This window comes from Phoca vitulina, unplaced genomic scaffold, assembly GCF_004348235.1.
Source record: "Phoca vitulina isolate PV1807 unplaced genomic scaffold, GSC_HSeal_1.0 scaffold40, whole genome shotgun sequence".
NCBI classification, from domain to species: Eukaryota; Metazoa; Chordata; class Mammalia; order Carnivora; family Phocidae; genus Phoca; species Phoca vitulina.
The window spans coordinates 1244477-1265508 of record NW_022589743.1 but is presented as its reverse complement, the minus strand read 5'-3'; the positions used below and the strand labels follow the sequence as shown (position 1 = coordinate 1265508).

At 49.5% G+C, this 21032-nt stretch overlaps 1 protein-coding gene across 5 annotated transcripts in view; it reads left to right on the top strand.

Annotated features, from left to right (window-relative positions):
* CDK12 (cyclin dependent kinase 12) overlaps positions 1 to 19716 on the top strand; it is a 74343-nt gene extending 54627 nt beyond the window's left edge. Inside the window, exons 15-22 of one of the 5 annotated variants that reach the window (XR_004302316.1) lie at positions 1217 to 1325; positions 1854 to 1997; positions 5792 to 5890; positions 8017 to 8721; positions 9379 to 9541; positions 9668 to 9715; positions 13934 to 14130; positions 19488 to 19711. The gene's annotated coding sequence lies outside the window, so the exon portion shown is untranslated. Of the gene's footprint in view, positions 1 to 1216; positions 1326 to 1853; positions 1998 to 5791; positions 5891 to 8016; positions 9542 to 9667; positions 9716 to 13933; positions 14131 to 19487 lie in introns of all 5 variants that reach the window. The other 4 variants (XR_004302315.1, XR_004302319.1, XR_004302317.1 and 1 more) reach the window with 4 other exon arrangements.
* Positions 19717 to 21032: the final 1316 nt, after the last annotated feature.

Below are 21032 nucleotides of genomic sequence, written 5' to 3'. Positions count from 1 at the left end.
ACTCAGGCTCTTTTGCATTACCATACAGCTATAGAAAAGCAAAATCGGTAGGAAGGGAGAGAGAAAACCTCACCTTACGGGAAACTAAGGGGAGTCTCTGAATGAGAGAAGGGATTATAGAACTCTGTAAAATGAGATATTCTCTGAGATCACTGGGAAATGGGGTTGGAGGGGGGACCCCCTACTCCTCTCCCTTATTAAGTTTGAACTGTCCGTTTTCTCCTTTGATGAGGCAGAAGGAAGGTGGTGTGGTGCTCCACAGTGACCTAAGGCCTAAGTAGTAATGCTCAGTGAACTGACATGCACAGCAGGTTCTGAAGTTATCTCACTCTGGTGCGTAGACTACCCCCTCTTTGGACCTCTCCGAGATGTATCTGCAGTCCCTTCCAATGCTTATTTTCTGAGCATACGAGTTTGGGAGCCAATGATGTGCATAGAGGTAAATGCTAAAGAGTCTCTAAGCTGGGATCAGAATCTTGGAGGGAGAAACAGTTTAGAGTTAGGAGTCTAGGTCAGAGGGGCAGTGGGTCTGCAAAATGTATATTGTGTGCGGATGACAAACAGATCCTAGTACATAACCTTTACATTTTCTCCATCACACCCCAATTGATAATACTGGGGGAACATGAACTGGTCCCCATGCAGATTCCTCCCTACATAGGGAGTGTGTATGATAGACCTACTTGTCCAAATTGTATCAAGTTTGCTGTCCCCTCACAAACCTCCTTTCTGTCTCACAGGATTTTCTTGTTTGTTTGTTTGCCTCCTAGCCTTTCTTGAAGAACCTGTTACGGACAAGGCGATGATCTGATCTAAAACTAGATGGCCTCCTTTGAGTCACCATCTTAAATTAACTTTGCATTAACCTTGAACCTTCATCACCCTTTATAATTCTGAGTTTCACAGCTTCCAGTTCTGTTGAATTCCTAATTTACCTCTTAAGTATAGAATCATTGTTTTTACTTTATCAGACTGGGAGCTGGTTCCCAGGAGGTAGGACTCTTAGAGCAGTTATATCTCTCTCTGGGAGCATACTTAAGGTTCATCTTAATCCTTCTGGGCTTTGTGAATTCAGGTTTGAGGGAATTGGAAGAGTGGTGACCATCACCGTCACTGTTACCTACTAAGGCCATATTCCCTGGGTGAAAGACCAAATTTCTCTTTGGTGTCTAGTCCCTGTCTCATGTCTAAAGTAACCTGTCATTTTCCTTCACAGGTGGCAGCAGCGGCAGGAAGGATGGCCCTTGAGGAATTTGGTGAAGTCCATCAGTCACCTGGCATCTGGAGCCCTGAAAAGTTCAGTCTTTCATACACTCTAAAGCCAGGTAGGGACCTAAAGCCAATCAGAGGTTTCAGGCCTGCTTTTGTAAAGGATTCCCCAGCCCCACCCCCTACACAACTAGTCTCAGGGAAATTTCTTATTCCCAGGGAAGTTTCTTATTCCCAAAGATCTTCAGAAGAGTTTCCCTGGCTTTTTATTTGACCCTATTACAGTGTCCTACCTTCTCATTAACAGTTTCTCCCCCTGGTTAGAGTAGGTGACCCTCTTTATTAACATTGACAGTCATTTCATTCCTTTTCTTTCCTCTTGGCCCACTTCGCTAATGGATATTCCTCTTTGGTGGGATACTGATGTTGGTTACTCTCAGCCTCTCCTCTACAACACTTGTCCCACTCACCCATCACTACCACCACCACCACCACCACCACCACCACCACACCACACACACACACACACACACACACAGCCCTGCCTTCTTCCCCAAGAAGCTATTTTCTCTCCCTTTTTGAGTGGGATTGGGCATGCTGTCTCTTCTTACTACCTCTCATCAACTTCTCTTCCTCCTTTCCAGATTTGATGGGAGCTCCCACCTGTCCAGACACTATACAAGATACCAGAAGTAGAGACCTACAAGCCTGCTTCTCTCCATCCTCATTGCCCAGAACCAGGAAGGTCATGAGCTTCCAGTGCTCACCCCTACCCTTCTTGCTGCCAGGTAGGTGGCTCCTCTCTCTACCCACCAACCCCAAACAGGGTCATATTTCTCTCTGGAAATATTTCTCTCTGTAGTTAAATATTTCCAGTAGGGGGAAGGCCTTAGTGACTCAGCTCTCCACCTTGCGACTTCCAGTTTTAATCTTTAGCAGGACCTTGCTGATGTTAAACATCCACTCCTTTCCTATAGTTCAGAACGCTTTAGGGTAAGGGTCCAATGACAGGCAGCACTTCTCTTGGGGCTGGAAGTCTAAAGCTCCAGACATGCATTCTGCCCAGTGGCCTGGCATCCTTGGAGAATACCTGGATCTTTTGAGGGAAAGCTATGTTTATCTGGTGTCTATTCCCAAGGACAAGGATCTCAGGCTCTGAGAATCTGTCTCTATTCATTCCCAGACCTCTCCAGGGAGTAAGAAAGGATTGCTGTACAGCAGAAACCCACCACAAGGGACGCCTGGGTGGCTCAGTCAGTTAAGCATCTGCCTTTGGCTCAGGTCATGATCCCAGGGTCCTGGGATCGAGTCCAAATCAGGCTCCCGCTCAGCGGGGAGCCTGCCTCTCCCACTGCCTGCCACTCCCCCTGCTTGTGCTTGTGCTCTCTCTCTCTCCCTGACAAATAAATAAATAAAATATTAAAAAAAAAAAAAAAAGAAAGAAAGAAAGAAAGAAAAGAAGCCCAGCACCAGGTGATAGTGTCTGGAGTTCAGGTGGCATAGTTCAGGTGGCAGGTCTTGTCTGGCACCTGTAAATTGGATGTGACATCAGCTTACCTTTTGCTCTTAGGCCTCCTCTCTCAGCAGCTCTTCTCTTATCCCTGCAAGCCAGACAGCACAAGCAGCAGCCCTAATAAGTGCCAGCTCTAGATAAGGTGCTCCCTCCCTGGTTGACACATACCTTGAGTTGGAGTTAGGATACAGTGGATGGAAGGATAGGAAGTCAGGAAATGTCCCTGGAAGTGGTCGAGCAGTAAGCATGCATGGGTACCTTGATGACTCAGAGATCATCAACATTTATAATTCTACCCATCCAGATAGCAACCTGGATGTCTGATCCCTCGAAGCTGCTGGGCCGCTTGGACAGCTGCAGTCTTGGTTTCTGCCACACGAGGGTGCTGCTGACCAATTAAAACTCCTGCCCCTTAGCAGACAAGAGTTTGGGTGACAAGAGCACCCTTTCCTCAAAACAGGGATCAGAAACAATCTGAGAGAGCCTGAGAACCAGGCCCCAAGAAGCCAGAAGAATAATTAGTACCACTTGCTCTTCCTTAAAAATGGCTTGAGACCCTGAACACTCAGCCCTAGTGGCCTGACATCTTAGTGTGTTTCCATCTGAACTCAGGAAGCCCCCAGCTCTCGGCACCAAACATCTTGCGTAGGTGCTTTTCTCCCTCAAGGTGTAGCAGGTTTCAGCTACACCCCCCCTCCCCCCAGGTTTCAGCTACACCCTCCCGCCCCCAATGTCTCCCTGCCTCTTAAACAGTCACTTTCTAGTCCAGAGGGTAGGAGTACCTGTGGTTTTCAGAGAAAAAGATCTCTCACAATTGTTATGAGGGAAGTATCTTTGTTAGTGAGAAAGCGTTGGGGAGAGGACTGAGAGTGGGAAAGTTCAGCCTTCTGTGACCCCATCCCACCTCCCCCAGCACAGATCTGCAGAGCTCAAGACGGTCCAGTGGATGTTTGCAGCTTGAGTGGCTGGAGGACACCCAAAAAATGGTGTCAGGGAGCCGGATGGGGAATAGGGATGCTTTGGCCCTTGAGCTTTAAACTCACCCCATATGGTGTAATGGCTCTGCCAAGGATCCAAGTGGCCATGGGGCCCTTATGGGGGTGAGGTATCCCACAATTGATCCTCCGTCTCCATGAAGCCCTTCCAGGCTGAACAGGCTAAGGGAGATGACAGAGGTTCTCCTCCTCCCTCCTACCCCCATGCCCGAGGGCCCCTCCCCAGGAGGACAGCTTGATTAAACAGTCGGTGCTGCTGGAATTACTGCACAGCTGGCGCTCCCCCCAGCACCCCGAGCAGAGCAGCAGCGCAGATTAAAATCTCCAATTAGCGTTAAAGTGAAGTGAGGAGGTACTGAGGCTGCCAAGGAGGCCAGGCGGGGGCCCTGGGTCGGCAGACACCCCCACTGGTGCCTGGATTCTGAGCACCACCCTCGGTTATCCCTTCTTTCCTAGCTCCTCTCCCAGCAGCTCTCAGTGCCCATTAGCTTTGCATTGCTTGGGGCCACAGGGCTTTCTGAGGGGCAGAGGGTGGAGCAGATGCATTACCTGACAAAATACTGGGGACACCGTAAGTGTGAAGGAGAACGAGTGATCAGTGCTTGTCAGGGGAGACACCCTGCTCACAGCGTGCCAGGCAGCCAGGATGAGGTGACTTCACCCTATTGCTGCTTCTTTTTGCCTAGAGAAAGGGCAAACAGGACAGGTCCTCCAGACCCAGACCCTCTTACCTATAAGGTGCTGAGTGTCGTGATGCCCACACAAACATCCATCTTTGTATATTTTATCCTATCTGACCCATGTGCTCCCACCCAAATTATGGCTCTGTTCTTCCTCGCTCCCTCTGTTATTTTTCTCAGCTTTCCTATGGGTGGGGGTAGGCACAGCCTAGCTTGGGAGCATCGCCATGCCCTGCCACCTGGGTCTTAGCCGGCTTCTCATTACCTTCTTTGCAGTTCGGGGAAAAGCAGGGATATGCCAAGAATGGAGGCCTCAGACTCTCCGAACCTCTGAACATCACACCCTATCCTAAGGGCCCTCTACCATTTACACTTCTGCCCTTCACCCACCAAACCCAGAAGGAGGGCAGCACAGCTAGTCATACCCTTTGACTTCCCTCTGCCCCTTTAAGGGAAATGGAGGTGGGTACCCAGCTGACTGAACCTACTCACACCTCCAGAAATTAGACACCAGGGCACAGTGCCACCCTCCCAGGCTGGCACATGCTACCCTGGCAGAGGTTCAAATAACACCCCCCCTTCATCCTCCCACCCCTATGTCTTCCTCTTCTCTCTCCCTCTTTCTTCCTCTCTCTCTCTCTCTCTTTTTTTTTTTCTCAGCTCAAAGCACAGCTGAGCCTTAAAGCGGGGGGGGGGGGGGGGAGACCAAGCTGGGGCAGGGGGGTGGAGAGCTCCAATAGCACATTTTCACCTGCCATTTAATTGGATGTATTTTTAATTAATGGGACCTCAGGGACCAACATGAGACAATCTGATCTCTGAATAGGGACAGGGGAGGGATTGGGTTAGGGAGGAGGATTGGGCCACTGGGTGCGGTTACTGGGAACCCAGGCCCATCAATCACTGGCCACTTTGTGCTCTGGCATCGGGAATAGCGAGGTGGAGGAGGAGGGGAGGTGCTGGGGAGAGTTGCCAGGAAATTCCCCCCAACTGCCAAGACCTCCAAAAAAGGATAGAATATACTAGTTGACTTGGGTCTGACGCCCAAATTTGCAGCCAGGATATTAGGTAAGGCTAATCCTTGCTCCTAGGATTTTGTCCAGTTGGACTTGTCCCAGTGAGTGATATAAAACTGAAAGGAAAGTGGGGACAGAGTTTTGAGGTCATTGAAGACAGAGGGCAAGGGCTAGAGACCATAGAACCAGAGATTGTGTGAGAGGAAAGAGGAGGGCAGGGTTTAAAGATATTTCTGAACGTTTAGACATAAGAGAAGTGCCCTGGAGTTTACATGCAAAGCATATGAGGCCTGATGCCTTTGGGGTGTGAATCATAGAAGCTTACTGCTGCAAGGGAGAGAACTTGGAGCTCATCTTGCCGAACTCTTCACTTTACAGATGTGGAAATGGAGACCCAGAGAGGAAAATCAGTTGAATCCTGTCCTGGAGTTGCTTTGTGTTCCTGGCTTTGGAGAGTTCCCGGGAACCCAAGGAAAGGTAGGTCGGTAGGTAGGGCATGGGGAGGAAAGTCAAGGGAAGAGGATTGGCAGGGTTATTACTGGAGTCTCATATCTCTGGCCTCCAAGTCAGAAGCAAGTGAGAGGAGTCAGGCAGGTGCGTTGTTGGAGGAACATTTCCCTTGTACAGCTAGTTCCAGAGGTCATCTCATCCGTTCCCCAGCTTACAAGCAGACAGATCCCCGAGAGTCCCCCACTCTCATGGGATTTTACAATACTCTGAAAAGTCCACAGAGAAGGCAATGTACCAACTACCCTAGTTCCTTAACCAAGAAATAAATCTCCCAAAGGTGACTAAATATTGAGCTCTTTTAAGATCTTTTTACAAGTTTCCCTGTCACAGTATAAACTGCTAGAGAAAATTATGCCCAAAATGTAGGGAGGAGTGGTCTTATACCTCTTGTCCCATGTCTAAGCCTAAAACAGAGACAGGGTTAAAATTCAAGGCTCAAAAGGCCGAGTCAGAAATGCCCCTGAATCATGTGGTGCCATGGCCCCAGAGCACTTAGTCAAGCCCTGTCTGGCTTTGTGCGGTGTTGGTGCACAATGGAGAGGAAGACATGTTTCCAGCTGTCCACATCCCCACTCCTCCTTCCTTTACTGTTCAGACACTAGGGTTAGGGAGGGAAAGAATGAAGGAGAAAAGGGGCTTTCCCACCAGGTTGCCAAAAGTGGCATTTCCTGGCATCTTCTTCCTTCCTTAAAAAAATTCAAGATTCGGGCGCCTGGGTGGCTCAGTTGTTAAGCGACTGCCTTCGGCTCAGGTCATGATCCTGGAGCCCCGGGATCGAGTCCCACATCAGGCTCCCTGCTCAGCAGGGAGTCTGCTTCTCCCTCTGACCCTCCTCCCTCTCGTGCTCTCTCTCATTCTCTCTCTCGCAAATAAAAAAAAAAAAAAATTAAAAAAAAAAAATTCAAGATTCTTTGTTCTGTGCTTCATGAGACTAAGCTGGAGTCAGGGCAGGGATGGGCACAGAGCTTGGAAAGCAGTGTGGATAGAAACTTCATCACACTCTCCAAGCCCCCACATCTTTCCCCCACTCCCAGGATTGTTTTCTGTCTTAGTATCCCATTTTATATCCCCAAAGTCCCTGAGGAAGAGCAGGATGTACCTCTTTTTTTTTCTTTTTTTTTTAAGATTTTATTTATTTATTTGATAGAGACACAGCAAGAGAGGGAACACAAGCAGGGGGAGTGGGAGAGGGAGAAGCAGGCTTCCCGCCGAGCGGGGAGAAGCAGGCTTCCCGCCGAGCGGGGAGCCCAGTGCGGGCTCGATCCCAGGACCCTGGGATCATGACCTGAGCCGAAGGCAAACGCTTAACGACTGAGCCACCCAGGTGCCCCAGGATATGCCTCTTTAAGTGGCCCACATTTACCATGCCTTATGTTTAGACCTTCAGGATCATCTCCTTGCCTTCTCTACAAACAATAAGTGAGAAGGACCCCTCACATCCCCCCAAGACAGTCTGGAAAGAATCCATCTGCCTCTTCCCCTGCTTCCAAAGGCTTGTAGTAGTGGGAACTGGGAGGAGAACTGTGCCAGGGAATTGAAAAGGAAGATTCTCTTGTCTGGGAAGGTCAGGGAGGAGCCTGAAAAGGGGGAGAAGACAGAGAGGGGAAATTTGGGAGCTGAGGCCTGTAGTCCCATCTGTGGGCCTGGCTACCTAACCTAGGGTAGGCCGTTCATACTGACTATTATTCATAGGATTTATTAGAGGCTCCTGTTTACAGAGCTGCTGTTTCTCCTTTGAAATACAGAGCAGTGGAGAAGAACAGCAAAGAAGAAAGGGAAAGGGTATCAGGCTTTTGGTAGGCCCTTTCTCACCCCTTGTCCACCCCTGCTCGAACATTGGAGGCATATTGGAGGGCCCAAAAGGCCCTTAAAGCATTCAATCTAGATTCTGGATTTTTCTCTAAGGAACAGGGCTTCCCTCCCCCAAGTCCCCACCAGCCCTGCCTCACACTCCCAAGGTTTAGGCAAGGTGCCAGATCTACAGCCCTGGAGTCAGACCCAGGAGAGATCCTAGAATCACTCCTCAATACCACATGCTCCTCCTCTTTCTCAAACTTTCTCCTTGGCCTCCCTTTTCTTCTACCTCCCTTCAGCTAGCTCCACTCCTGGCCACCTCATCCCTTTGAGTCTGAGAAGATATGGTAAGTAGTTGTCTGTTCCCTACACTTTTTCTTCCTCTCTTCCTGGAGCCTGGAGTCCAGAAAGATTGCTGAGCCTTTGCTGGGAAAGAGGAACAGACTTGAAGTAAGTGGGAGGCAGAGTTAGCAGCACCCAGAATGACCTGCACTTTGGAGAAAAAGGAGCTCTGTATTGGCCCAGGGTTTAGCTTTTACTCTGATGGGACTCCTCCTTTTCTCCTTCTCCCTCAGTGTGTCCCATGGGTTGGTGAGAGATCTGGATGTCTGAACCTCCCACCTGACACCTCGAAGGTTGTTATACATATCCCCTCTCTAGCTCCCGAAGCCATGGAGGAGGGGAAGGAAGGCGTCTCAGAGGTGGCAGCACCCAGGGAGGCCAAAGAGAAGAAACAGTGACCAGAGGGGGAGCCAGGAGGAGATGCCTGCTCTTGAAAAACCCTCTTTATCCCATCCTCTCTGGCACCCCCTCTCACATGCTGACAAGGCTGTGTGCCCAAGTGTACCAGCTCTCCTGGCTGGCAATTCTGCTCCGCCGTGCAGGCATCCGGTTCTCTGCTCCGGCACAGAGCACATGCTGGGCTCTCTCACACTCCTTTGCTCACTCATCTCAACGTGTCTGTGTTGCAGATTCCTAAGGATGAAAGAGGAGGCTGTGGTCCTGTGAGTAGGAAGATGGTGGGCTTGGGGCCCTTCGGGTGCATATCTGCCTCACTGGAGGGCAAGGACAGAGGAGGCTGCTGGCAGCTCAGCTGAGCTCAGGGTTCTGGTGACTCATAGTAATGGGGGCAGCTCATGAAAACATCAGAGGGGAAGGGGGTCCAGGCTTGTTAGAGCTCTCTTTTGCCCCAGTTCTCCCCAACTCTGAGCTATGTGGATGAAGTTCTCTCATCTGGATTGTGGGGCAAGGAGAGGCTCCAGCTATGAAAGGGCTGGGAATGCTCAACCTCCCTTAATCATTCCCAGAAAGAGGCTTCCCATTGAGGAAAGGATAGGAGAGGCCAGTAGTATCCTCTGACCATAGTCCTAGGGGGGTTAAGTCCTTTATTTCAGCAAAGGGAAACAGGGATCGTTGGTACTAGCATATCCAGATAATAGCACCCTCCCTCTGACGTCGGTGAAGGATGGGCTGAGTAAGAGGAGGAGAGTTCTCTCGCAGAGCCCATTTTCATTTGCCTATTTCATTGCTGGCAGCCCTGCTTTCCAGCTTGGGGTGGTGGAGGGGGTGCTCTCTGTCAGGTTGCTTCTGGAGACCCAGAGATGGTTTTGGTTGGAGAAAGTGATAGACCAGCCACTTTTCACTCTTCACTCTTCCTCTAGGGAGACGAGACCATCTCTACTCCCCCAGCTCTCCCTGGCAGCATTGGGAGCCCAGGGGCCCCTGCTGGAATACCCATAATAAAGCTCAGTCCTGTACTGAACCAACACATCACCTGGCTCTGGTATAAAAATGGTGCTGTGAGGGGGAGCCTGGGTGCACCAGGTGGGTATAGACAGGTGTGGGGAGTTTAGACCCAGGAGAGATCCTAGAATCACTCCTCAATACCACATGCTCCTCCTCTTTCTCAAACTTTCTCCTTGGCCTCCCTTTTCTTCTACCTCCCTTCAGCTAGCTCCACTCCTGGCCACCTCATCCCTTCGAGTCTGAGAAGATATGGTAAGTAGTTGTCTGTTCCCTACACTTTTTCTTCCTCTCTTCCTCTACTCCCGAGTCCCAGCCGAGAGTTACCCCATTTGAACTCTTTGTACCAGTGAATGCCATCAGGATCTGAACGCAGAATCCTCAGCCTGCCACCCCACCCCCCACTGACTCTGGGAATGCCACTCTGACTCTGAGACTGGCTCTTTAGTGCTCGTCCTCCCCCAAAGATAGCCAGGCCAAGACTGGTATGTCCGCTGACAGCAAGGGCCCTGACCTGAGGCAGAGGGCTGCTGTAAGGGTGCAGTGGGGCCCGGCCCTAAATGCATGTATGCCTGTGCATTGGGCACACTGGTTTATTAGTGTTATTTCAGCATTGTGATGCAGAGAGAGTAAGTGTAACAGCTGCTCCTTGCTTGCAGTGTTTATTGTTACCTAGAGACAACCTCCTGGCTTTTTCCCAGCTCCCCCTCCCCCCCAGCCCAACCCCCTCCCTGCCAACAGTCCTACTCTCCCCACACTGATGGGAAATTTATAGCTTGCCCATACCATGCCTTTAACCCTCTCCTGTCCATAGGGTAGGTGGGGTGAGGGAAGCCAAAGAGAGCAGTGGGCATGCTTGGGCCCCAGCAGGGTAGAATGGTGTGCAGGGGAAGGTAGGGAGGGAGGACACTGCCCCTCACTGATCTGTGTGTCCGGACTCAGGCTCCGGTTGCCCTCCTGGCTCTCATGTTGAGAGAAAAGAACTTTGGACCCAGCATCCTCCTCACAAGACGATTCTCTTTCCTGGGTATCTCTAAGCTCCCCCAGTTGGGCTGCCTGGCCCTGAGCAAACACAGTGAAGTAGTATTGAAACAGGAGTAAATATGGAGTGGCAGAACCCCCAGCCCTCTCCTTTCTGTAGAGATGTCCTATCAAGACTATTAAGAGACTCTGGCATGACGGATGCTAGCCAGACCTTCCCAACTAGGTAAATGTCAAACATGAAACTGGCTGCTGAATAAGGTGGGAAAAACTGCCCACTCTTACTTTACCCCAAGCCCAGCACTCAGGTCCCAAGAGATTCCCAGACCATTCTCCAAGCTGGTCTCCTTGGTCTGGTTAGGTTCTGCTCTTCTTCCTGGCCCATTTTCTCCTGCTTATCTTTTGGTTTGATAGCTTGGATCAAATCCAACAGACCAAGGGGACTGAAACATCTTAGTTATGGCCTCAACAGAACTGGGGAACAAGAAGCTCCTCCAACCTCTCCTGACCTAGGACCGTTCATGGAAGGGTACCATGTCATATATTCAACTGTCCCTACTGGAAATAAGAGTTCGAAGAGGGATCAGATTTTAGCAAAAAAGATAGAAGGTAGACGTATGGAAAAACTTACTCATGGGATATAAAACTTCAGAATGGGCCTACTTCAGAGATTTTTTTTTTTTTCCTGCCTGGGATAGGTTTAAGTCTGTGCCTATCAAGGGGAATTGAAAAAACAGGATTACTTTTCTGTGGCTTCTCCAGATGGGGGCCTCAGTGCAATTTCCTCACTAGCTCTGGGAGTACACCCCTTCTTGGTCCTTCTAAAGGTAGTAGCTGATGGTTAGATCACAAGTTTGGGAGGCAGGAAGCCTTGGGTTCTAGCACCAGCACTGCCATTAACCAACTGTGCTACCTTGGTAAGTCACTTAACCTCTCTGAGCCCTGGTTTCCTTGTCTGTAAAATTCAGATAAACAACCTCTTAAGGTTGTGGAGAGCATTTAGTGAAGTAATGTCTGTAAAGCACCTAGGACATTGCCTGATACTCAGTAGGTGCTCAGTGGTTGATACAATAAATAGTCTGTTACTCTTATGGAGTCACCAGGGCTGACATTGCTTCAACGACTCCATGAGTCCTCTGAAATTACAGGCCAAATAAGTGAATGTATGTATGCTGGGAAGAATGTCCATGATTGTCTTCATGATGTGGAGCAGGGGGGTGGCAGTCTCCTGGAAAGGAAATAGCCCCAACCCCTTGACTCAGACTGTGCCATTCCCATGCCTCAAACCAGGAGCTGTACTTCCAGGCAGAACACTGCCTGGAAGTACAGCTCCATCATCTAAGATGGGGCTATGAGAGACACCCACTAGGATAGCAACGCCAGGCACTTTACAGTTTGTCAAGTACATTTACCTACATTAGCTCTTTTAATACCCAGCATATCCCAGTAAAGTGAAGAGAACTACCACTTATTATTTATTTATTTATTTATTTATTTATTTATTTTTAAAGATTTTATTTATTTGCGAGAGAGAGAGAATGAGAGACAGAGAGCATGAGAGGGAGGAGGGTCAGAGGGAGAAGCAGACTCCCCGCTGAGCAGGGAGCCCGATGCGGGACTCGATCCCGGGACTCCAGGATCATGACCTGAGCCGAAGGCAGTTGCTCAACCAACTGAGCCACCCAGGCGCCCAGAACTACCATTTATTGAATGCCTATTATGTGCCAGGCATTGTGCTGGATATATTTTTTTTTAGGTATGTTTAAAGTCTGTGGAGTATCATCACCTAAACATGTCATGATTTACAAGGCTCATCCCCTATCTTTAATCATTTAAGTATTTTACTCTTATAAATAATACCAGAATGAACATTCTAACACATAAACCTTCATGCATTTTTTTTAAAGATTTTATTTATTTATTTGTCAGAGAGAGCACAAGCAGAGGGAGAAGCAGGCTCCCTGCTGAGCAAGGAGCCCAATGCAGGACTCGATCCCAGGATCCTGGGACCGTGACCTGACCTAAAGGCAGACACTTAACCGAGTGAGCCACCCAGGCGTTCCCTCTTCGTGCATTTTTATAGTAAATTCTAAAAAGTAGAATTATTAGATCAACAGATACAAATATCCCCTGTTCCCTATGGTCATTTTATTGATATACCCATGAGAATAATGTTTTTTAAATCTTCTTCTTTGGAATTCTGCAATGGAAACACAAGGGCAGCCCCTTTTCTCTCCTAGGCCCAGCAGAGAGACATTAGTAATCTCTCATAGCTTTTTTTTTTTATTTATTGAGATAATTGTAGATTCACATGCAGTTTTAAGAAATAATACAGAGATCCCTTGTACATTTTTCCTACTTTCATCCAATGCTAATATTTTGCAAAACTATAGTACCGCAACCAGAATATTGACATTGATATAGTCCACCAGTCTTACTCAGATTTCCCCATTTTGTGTGTGTGTATGTGTGTGTGTGTGTGTGTGTGTGTGTGTGTGTACAATGTTATTACCTGTGTAAATTCGTGTATCTACCACTGGAGTCAAGGCACTGAACAGTTCCAACACCACCAGGATTCCTCATGCTGCCCTTTTATAATCACACCTACCTCACACCCTCCTTAACCCTTAGCAACCACTTATCTCCTCCACTTCTGAAATGTTGTCATTTCAAAAATGGAGTCATACGCTGTGTAAGTTTTTAGGATTGGCTTTTTTCACTCACCAAATCCATCCAAGTTTTTGTATGTATCCTAGTTTGTTCGTTTTGTTTATTCTATGGCATGACCACATGGACCACAGTTTGTTTAACCATTCACCTGTTAAAGGACACTTTGTACTCTCACTTTGTACTCACTACCAATTAATGAAGTAGCTCATTTACTTGTGTGCTGACTGTTTTATACTCACAATTATTAAGCTTCTTTAATTCTTCAGGCATGGCACTATTACTATTTTCATTTCATAGATGAGGAAAATTGAGGCTCACAGTAAAAAATTCTCCCATGATCACATGTTAAATGGCAAAGAGCCTGGAACCCAAGATAATAGGGCTCTTTCTACTGCACGAGGCTTTCTCAGACCTTGACTAACATTTCTGGGAATAGGGTGTGGGCAGAACCAAAAGAGAAATGTTGGAGGCAGAAAGAGATTGGAGCAGCGTGGGTCAGTTCAGGTCTTCACAGCTGACGTTGGTTCATAGGTTAGAAGAGCAGCAATGGGGGCGCCTGGGTGGCTCAGTCGTTAAGCATCTGCCTTCAGCTCAGGTCATGATCCCAGCTCCTGGGATCGAGCCCCACGTCGGGCTCCCTGCTCGGCGGGAAGCCTGCTTCGCCCTCTCCCTCGCTCCCCCTGCTTGTGTTCCTGCTCTCACTATCTCTCTCTCTGTCAAATAAATAAATAAAATCTTAAAAAAAAAAAAAAGAAGAGCAGCAATGTCATGGAGCAGGGAGCAGTATGGCATGTGCCTTTGAAATTGTTTCCCCTTTGCCAGGAAAGAACAAGGCTGAAGTGGATAGAGCCCATGAGCAGTCTGCCCACAGACCTGGGCCCTGGAATCAGAAAAGAAGCCTTTGGGTGTCTGTGAGAGGGAGCGTGGCTAGGGTCCTCCATGGAAGTGTGAAGCTGAAGGTGTCTCTGAAGAGGTCTGAGAAAACAGGCCATGATGAGTGAGCACCCTGTTCCGGAGGGGTAAGGGCAATAAGCGCACTTTTTTTGGTGGTGGGGGAGCTACAGGTTAATTGTGCACGTGCATGTGCACACACACACACCCTTGGGGCAGGCACAGCGTCTAGGACATGGTACAGGGGGCAGGCAGAGTGGAAGCAAAAATGCCAGTCCGGCACTTAGTCCTCGCTTTATAACTGTTCCTTACTCCAGCTGAAGCCATGGACAGTGAAATCAGAAGGAGTTGGAGAAAACATTTGGTCTGTCCCTCAGCCTGTGGGCACTGGTTGAAGCTGACAGGTGGAAACCTAGAGTTGGCCCAGACATGATGGGTGGTAGAGATGCCAACTTGTGGGAGAGAAGGTTTGGCTCCTCTCCTGGGAGCTATGTCTGGCCAAAGGCTGCCTCTTCCCACCTCCTGCTGGAACTGGCTCTTTTATAGCTGATGTTATCGTTGCTCCATTGGCCTATTCCAGTGGTGTAGACTCATAACAATTTTCCCTATGTACTTATGGCTCTAGAACCAGGCTGAGAGCACATAGTGCTTTTCTCCATCTCCCCTGGCCCATCAGAAATGGCACATCTCCCAGTCGCACCCACCACCCATGCCCAGTAATCCCAGCCATGGAGGATAAACACAGAGGCCTTCAGAATGTATAGGGACTACACTGGATCACTGAAACAACCAGAGATACCCATTCTGAACTTGTGTCTTTTGGCCGGAAGTTCTTAGACAAAGGGAGATCACTCTCTACTGAATCTTACTCCCGCTGAGACTTCCTAACTGTCAGAGGTCCTGAACGTGGCTGGGAGACAGCTCCTTTTTCTCGAAGCCAAGATGGCTTCTAACCAGGAAATCTCAGAACGCCTGCTTATGTCCTTCCCTTGGCTGCCCCTCTGCTCCAGGTCCCCTTCTCTTCTGCTACCACTGCCTTCCCATTCCTTCTTTCTCTTCTCCTCTCTCTCTCTTTCTCAGCAAGTTTTTTATGTGATTACAGGCACTGCATGGTAATTAGTGCTAAACTCATTTGCACAACTACAGTTAATTGGCTACAACAATTAATTAATGTGTTGGAAATTTGGCACTGGAAAAAAAAAGTTTGTCATCAAAAAAAGGGCAAAAAATTGTAGAGTGAGATACCCATAAAAATCGAGGGCAGGCTTCAAAAGCCCAGCTGGGCCTCAAACTTCAGGCCGGCCTCAGATGCCTTCCCACTCTCAGCTCCAACACATTTTCCTCTTTCCTCTTTCATTTTTTTCCTCTTCCTTTCTTTCTCTATTTCTCTTCTCGCTCCATTTTTTTTTTTTTTTTACAACTTAAGCAAACTCATTTCCCTGATAAAATATAGCATGACTAATGGCTAGAGCATGTAAAAATCATTGGGAAAATGTCCTTGGAAGACGAATGCATTTTCAGCAGAATAATTAACTTAATTAACAAATTCACATGCATATTCATCAGGCTATTAATGTCTTCTCGGCTCAGCTTGATGAACATTGCGGTAATAACCATCTCATTTACATACTGCATTCTACTGCGATCCAAAACAGAGACAACATACAGGCGTATACACACACATACACACACACACACTCTTGCACGAATACACACAACATGTCTGGGCCACTTTGACTTCCAGGTTGGCTGGGAGTGTGTGTGTGTGTGTGTGTGTGTGTGTGCACGCACGTTTGGTGTTTGTTGGAGGGTGGGTGGCTGGGAACTCCGGCTGGGGGTGTGATCTTTAGAGGGTCATGAGTTGAGGTGGGCTAGAGATGCCCACATGTGAATGTCTGAGAACTTTAATCCTCTCTCTCTCTCTCTCTCTCTGCCTGTCTGCCTCTCTGCCTCTTTTTCCTTGTTTCTTTTTCTCTGTGTCATTTTCTCTCTTCTTCTCTTGCCACCGCCCCCCCCCACCATGTCTCTCTAGGGAAAAACTTGGTATCTGTGCCAACTTTTTCCCCCCTCCCCTCCTCCCTCTCTCTCCTCCTTCCCCTCTCCCAACTGCTGCCAGCCGGCGTCAGCGCTGAATTGCCATCTCCTTGAGCTCTCTGTGGAGCAATCTCGGAGAGCAGTAAGGTGTGACGCGGGGCTCTGCCGGCTTCGCAGCACCGCCTGCGGAAAGAGCGCAGGATGGCGGAGGAAGATTAAGAGAAATCTCGAGCAGGGCTCGGCTGCCATTGGTGTGTGCAAACGCCGAGGAGGAAGGGAGAGCGAGAGCGAGGAGGGGGGGTGGAAGGGGGGGGCACCAGCAGCTGTCGGCCTAATTCTCCTAACACTCTGCTTGTGGTCATATTAGAAAAACAGATTATGCCCCTCGGTGCCACTCACTTATACTTGACATACGTTAATGTTCTATATCTCCATTCTCGGGTCTTGACGACAGTGGACTTAAGATCGAGGAGGATAGGAGTCTGGGTGGCCAAGGGGCACAAAAGACCCTGCCCTCTCGTTCTCACCTGACCTTCAACCCCAGCCTGTACTGGCTCTTTAGAAAGCAAGCCTGGACATAGAATTTGCATCTGATGCCACCATTTGCCCGTGCTTTTTGCAGCCCCTTAGGAGGTGCAGAGGTCAGAGGACGCTTGAAAGCCCTTTCCCCTAAAAGTCACTCCCTCTCTAGAGTCTTAATAGGTCACTTCAGGGCCCAGTGAGACCAGTGGCACTCCCACCCTTAATCTTTCTATGGGCCCTCCCCCTCAAATCGGAAGTTGGGGGTCAGAGAAGGGAGTCCATGATAGTCGGTGCTCCATGAGGGGTTATAGAAAAGCCGTGAGCAAAACAAGGCCAGGATTGTTTCTGGGTTGCTATGGAAACCAGGTTTCCTCCTCCCGGCAGGAAGGGAGGAGTGCCTGAGGCCTTCCTCCTTCCACCAATCGGGAAGGCTGTAAAGGCGGAGTTTACTGAGGCCTGGGGGGAATAGGGCTGTTCTTGGAGGACGAACCAATCATTCCCGCAGCCCTGCCTGCCAGTCCGTAGCCCGTTGACCACCACCTTCCCTACCCTCTCACCTCAATATTCAAAAGAGGCTTTTTCCTCTGTGCCTTGTCCTCTATGGAGACCTGTTGCTTAGCAACCACTAGTGCCTTCTTCCCAATAACTTGCAGGGACTGAGAGATAAAATATCTGTCTATATTCAGTTCCCCTCCCCTGTCTATTTATATTTAATAACTCAAGCCCTGTCTTGGGTTCCCTTGGCACCTGTTTTAGAGGGCTTTTAGAGGGATTAAGCTGCAGCCTGAAGAAATAAAGTTACATCCGTGGAAGAACTTCCAAACAGGGAAGAGTGGGAGAAAAGACTGGAGTAGGTAGGGAAGCTGTGGAATCATACTCTCTTAAATATACGCGGAGGGAAAAACAAAAAGTATTTAGAACTTGGAATGTGGGGAGGGGGTGTCCGCAGGGATTCCCAAGGGTCCACTCAGGACCTGGAGTGGATGCTAACAGAACAACTAACTGGGCTGGCATTTTTCTGTCCCCACCCTCTGCCTTGCCCCCTTTTCTTGCCCACTTCCAGTCTAGAGCCCTCTCATATTTTTGCATGTGAGAGGCCCATCCCTCTGGGGATGTCCAGTTTCCTAGTGTCTGGAAGTTGGTTTCCAAGAGTGGGGGCTGTATGGATGTATGTCCACCAGGCCTGGGTATCTCCCAAAGTTTGTCAGTCACAGGGAAGGAATTCTCCTGAGTTATCTACTAGAGAACCCCAACCTGACCCAGCAGTGGGGGCTGTACAGTATCACCAAAAATGAGGAGCAAGGAAGGCGTAAGGATAGCCTAGTGGCTGCATGTCAGAATACCTGGGTTAGGGCCCCCTCGCCCTACTCTCCTGTGATCCAGGTTATTCACTTAATCTCTTAAACCCCTTGTTGGGGCACCTGGGTGGCTCAGTTGGTTAAGCATCCGACTCCTAATTTCAGCTCAGGCCATGATCTCAGGGTCATGAGATTGGCCCACCTTGAGCTCCACACTGGGCATGGAGCCTGCTTAAGATTCTCCCTCTCCCTCGACCCCCCCCACCCCCCATCCCACTCACACGCACGCATACTCTCTCTCTAAAAGAATAAAAATAAAATAAACCCCTTGTTGCTTTGTCTATAGATCAAGAATAATAATGTTTAACTCCCTAGACTTTAGCGGGATCAAAGTGATATGTGAAAGGAAATACTCTGAAAACTGCCAATTTAAATAAATATTATTTTAAGGTCTGGAAAAGGTCTGACTGCTGGAAGGGGGGTGTATCATGAATCCAGCCCAGGCCTTGGCTTAAGAACACCAATAGTTTGTTGGCCAGAGGGGTGTGATTCTTTGCCCTGTGGTCAGTCAGGTGGGGAGCTATAAATCAAAATCAAAAACAGAGGGCTCTTTAGGGAAAGTAGCAAAGAGCATCCCTATCATCTTCCCCACCTCCAGTCCCAGATTCTGACCTCCAGTTCTCCCAGCCTACACCCCACCCTGACCCTCCCAGTCAGCACCTTCACTGTCGTCATGCTAGATCACAGACTGTACAGTTTCACCCTCCATACCCCCCCTTTCGGCACCTCCTCCAACCCGAGCCTTCTGTGGGAGACAGATGGGGTGTCTGCGATGGAAAAGGCTCTGGGCTCTACGCCGCCTTGGGTGGGCAGCCCCCCTTCCCATCTCCCCACTACTCCCGCTCCCTACCTAAGACACTCAGATTCACCCCGGGCAGCTTTGGGAGCTGCTGAGGATTCCGACGCTCTTGCCTTCTCAGACTCAGCCCAGAAGCAGAGCCAGAACGACATCTTTCTCTGAGACCTAGACCCTAGCCCCTCTTCATGGAAAACCAATGCAAAGGAGGAAGTAGGTTAGGGAACAGTAGGGCTCCACATGAAGGGACTAGTGTGGAGAGGCAGGGAGGGGGCGTCCAGAGTCCTTCACTGAGGACTGGATGGCTGGGGTTTGGGGCCTAAATTGAGGGAGGAGGCTGAGACTAGGCAGCTCCTTTGTTCCAGAAATCTGGGGTCCCTGGAGGGAGGCTCAGCTTGGGGAGCGGGGGAAAGGGAGCTAACATTACAGAGCACCAACTGTGAGCCAGGCACAATGCCAGAGTCTTCCATACCTGTACTCACAACTAGCAGGTGAGGAGTCAGGGTGAATAGGTGTCTCATGAGCTCTCAGCATCTCTCGGCACAGTTGACCAACTTCTCCTTTGATTCTATGATTTCACTGCCAATTCTCCTACCACTCTGGCTGCCCTTTCTCTGTCTCCTTTGCAAGCTCATCCTCAACTCCTTGGACTCAGCCAAGTCCCCCGATTGTACACTTTCACGGTACTATATATTCTTCTTTCAGAGCACTTAGCACAGTGATTTCACACTTATTTGTGCAGCCATTTGAATAATAATCCTATTTCCCCCACCAGATGGAAAGTTCCACGAGGACAGTGACCACGTCTGTCTGTATTCACCAGTGTGTTCCCAGTGCCCAGCACCGTGCCTAGCATAAAGCAGCTGTTTGGTAAATATTTGTTGAATGAATGAATAAATGACAAAAGGACATCACTCTGGCCTAAACTCAGTTTCTTAGCCACTTCCTCACCCCCAGAGCGGACCTACCCAATATGTGAACCAGAGAACAGGGTGCCTGGGAGGTCAGGCCACCTCATTCTCCTTGGAGAAAAAAACAAAAATATCAGGACAGGAGTAAACCAAGTTCCAGGATACGGGCCCCCTGCCTTACCAGCGCCTGGACCTGTCTATATGCTCTCCAGCTTCTCCAGGGATGGAGAGAATTCAAAGTCCCAATAACTTCTCTCCATTTGGGGCCTGAAATCACTCGTGAGCTGGAGGAGAGGAGTTCCATCGGAAAAGAGTGTTCTGCAGAAAACCCCTCTTTTCTGCCTTAGCTGCCTTAGCTGAGACTGCCGAGACCATCTGTTGCCACTCCTCTGTTTGCTTCTGTCCTCTTCCCCTGGACTTCAGGGAAGGAGATCATTCGACCAAGTGGGAGGGATAGATGGTGAGAGCACAATCCGCTTGTTCCTTGAAGCATCTGGGGCAATGTTGATGAGCCTCAGCCAGGTGATTGGAGCCGAGGACCGCTGGAGCCAGCGGCCTCAAGTGCTTTGGGGCTGTACTCTCTAGACCCTGGGGAGCAGGGAGTGGACAAAATGACCTCTGGGGGGTGCCCAGTGTTCAGCCCAGGGGCTTTATCTGACCTCCTTGCTGACCTCAAACAAAATACCCAAATCTGTAGGAAGTTAATGTTCGGCCAGGGGTGGTAGCCCCTTGCTCTCCCTGGCCATTTCCCATTCTAGCCAACTGCCCATCCCAGAGCATCTCTCCCGCCCAGCTCGGCATCAGTACCTGGTCCTCACGGTGTCTTCTTACCCAGTCCCCTTGTCCTGACAGTGCCCCTGAGCACCCAGGTACTTGGGGTCATGGATCTGGAAGCTACTCTAGGCAGTGTTGCTCTCTCTGACCCCACCTGTTCTTTGGGCCCCTAATGAAGTAGGACAACTCAGGCTCTGGGCCAAGTCCCTATGTCCTCATCAAAGGCAACATCTGTCTCCTTGAAGAAGATAAGCCTGGAGGGAGGGAGGTGAGACAGGCACAGGGGAGAAATCCCAATCCTGCCTGGGCCCTCACCCCAGATTCCACTGCAGGCACAGATTGAGGGTGAGGGGGGCAAGACAGCCACAGAGGCCTACCCTCACGCATGCCCCCGCACAAGTCTTCATGCCTCTGAGCCCCCAAATATGAGGGCCCCTCCTGGGCTCACCCAGCTACCTGGGCTGCTGCTGCTGCCAAGCCGGCCTTCTTTTATTCATGCGTTGTTTTATTGCTGGCAAATGCTGCTGCTTGCCGCTGTTGGAGGCGTTCCTGCCAAATCCATCCCAACATCTTGGCCTGGCATCAGGGCGGCATGCTAATGTGGAAATTTAAAGAGCCGCTCGGCTTTAAATCGG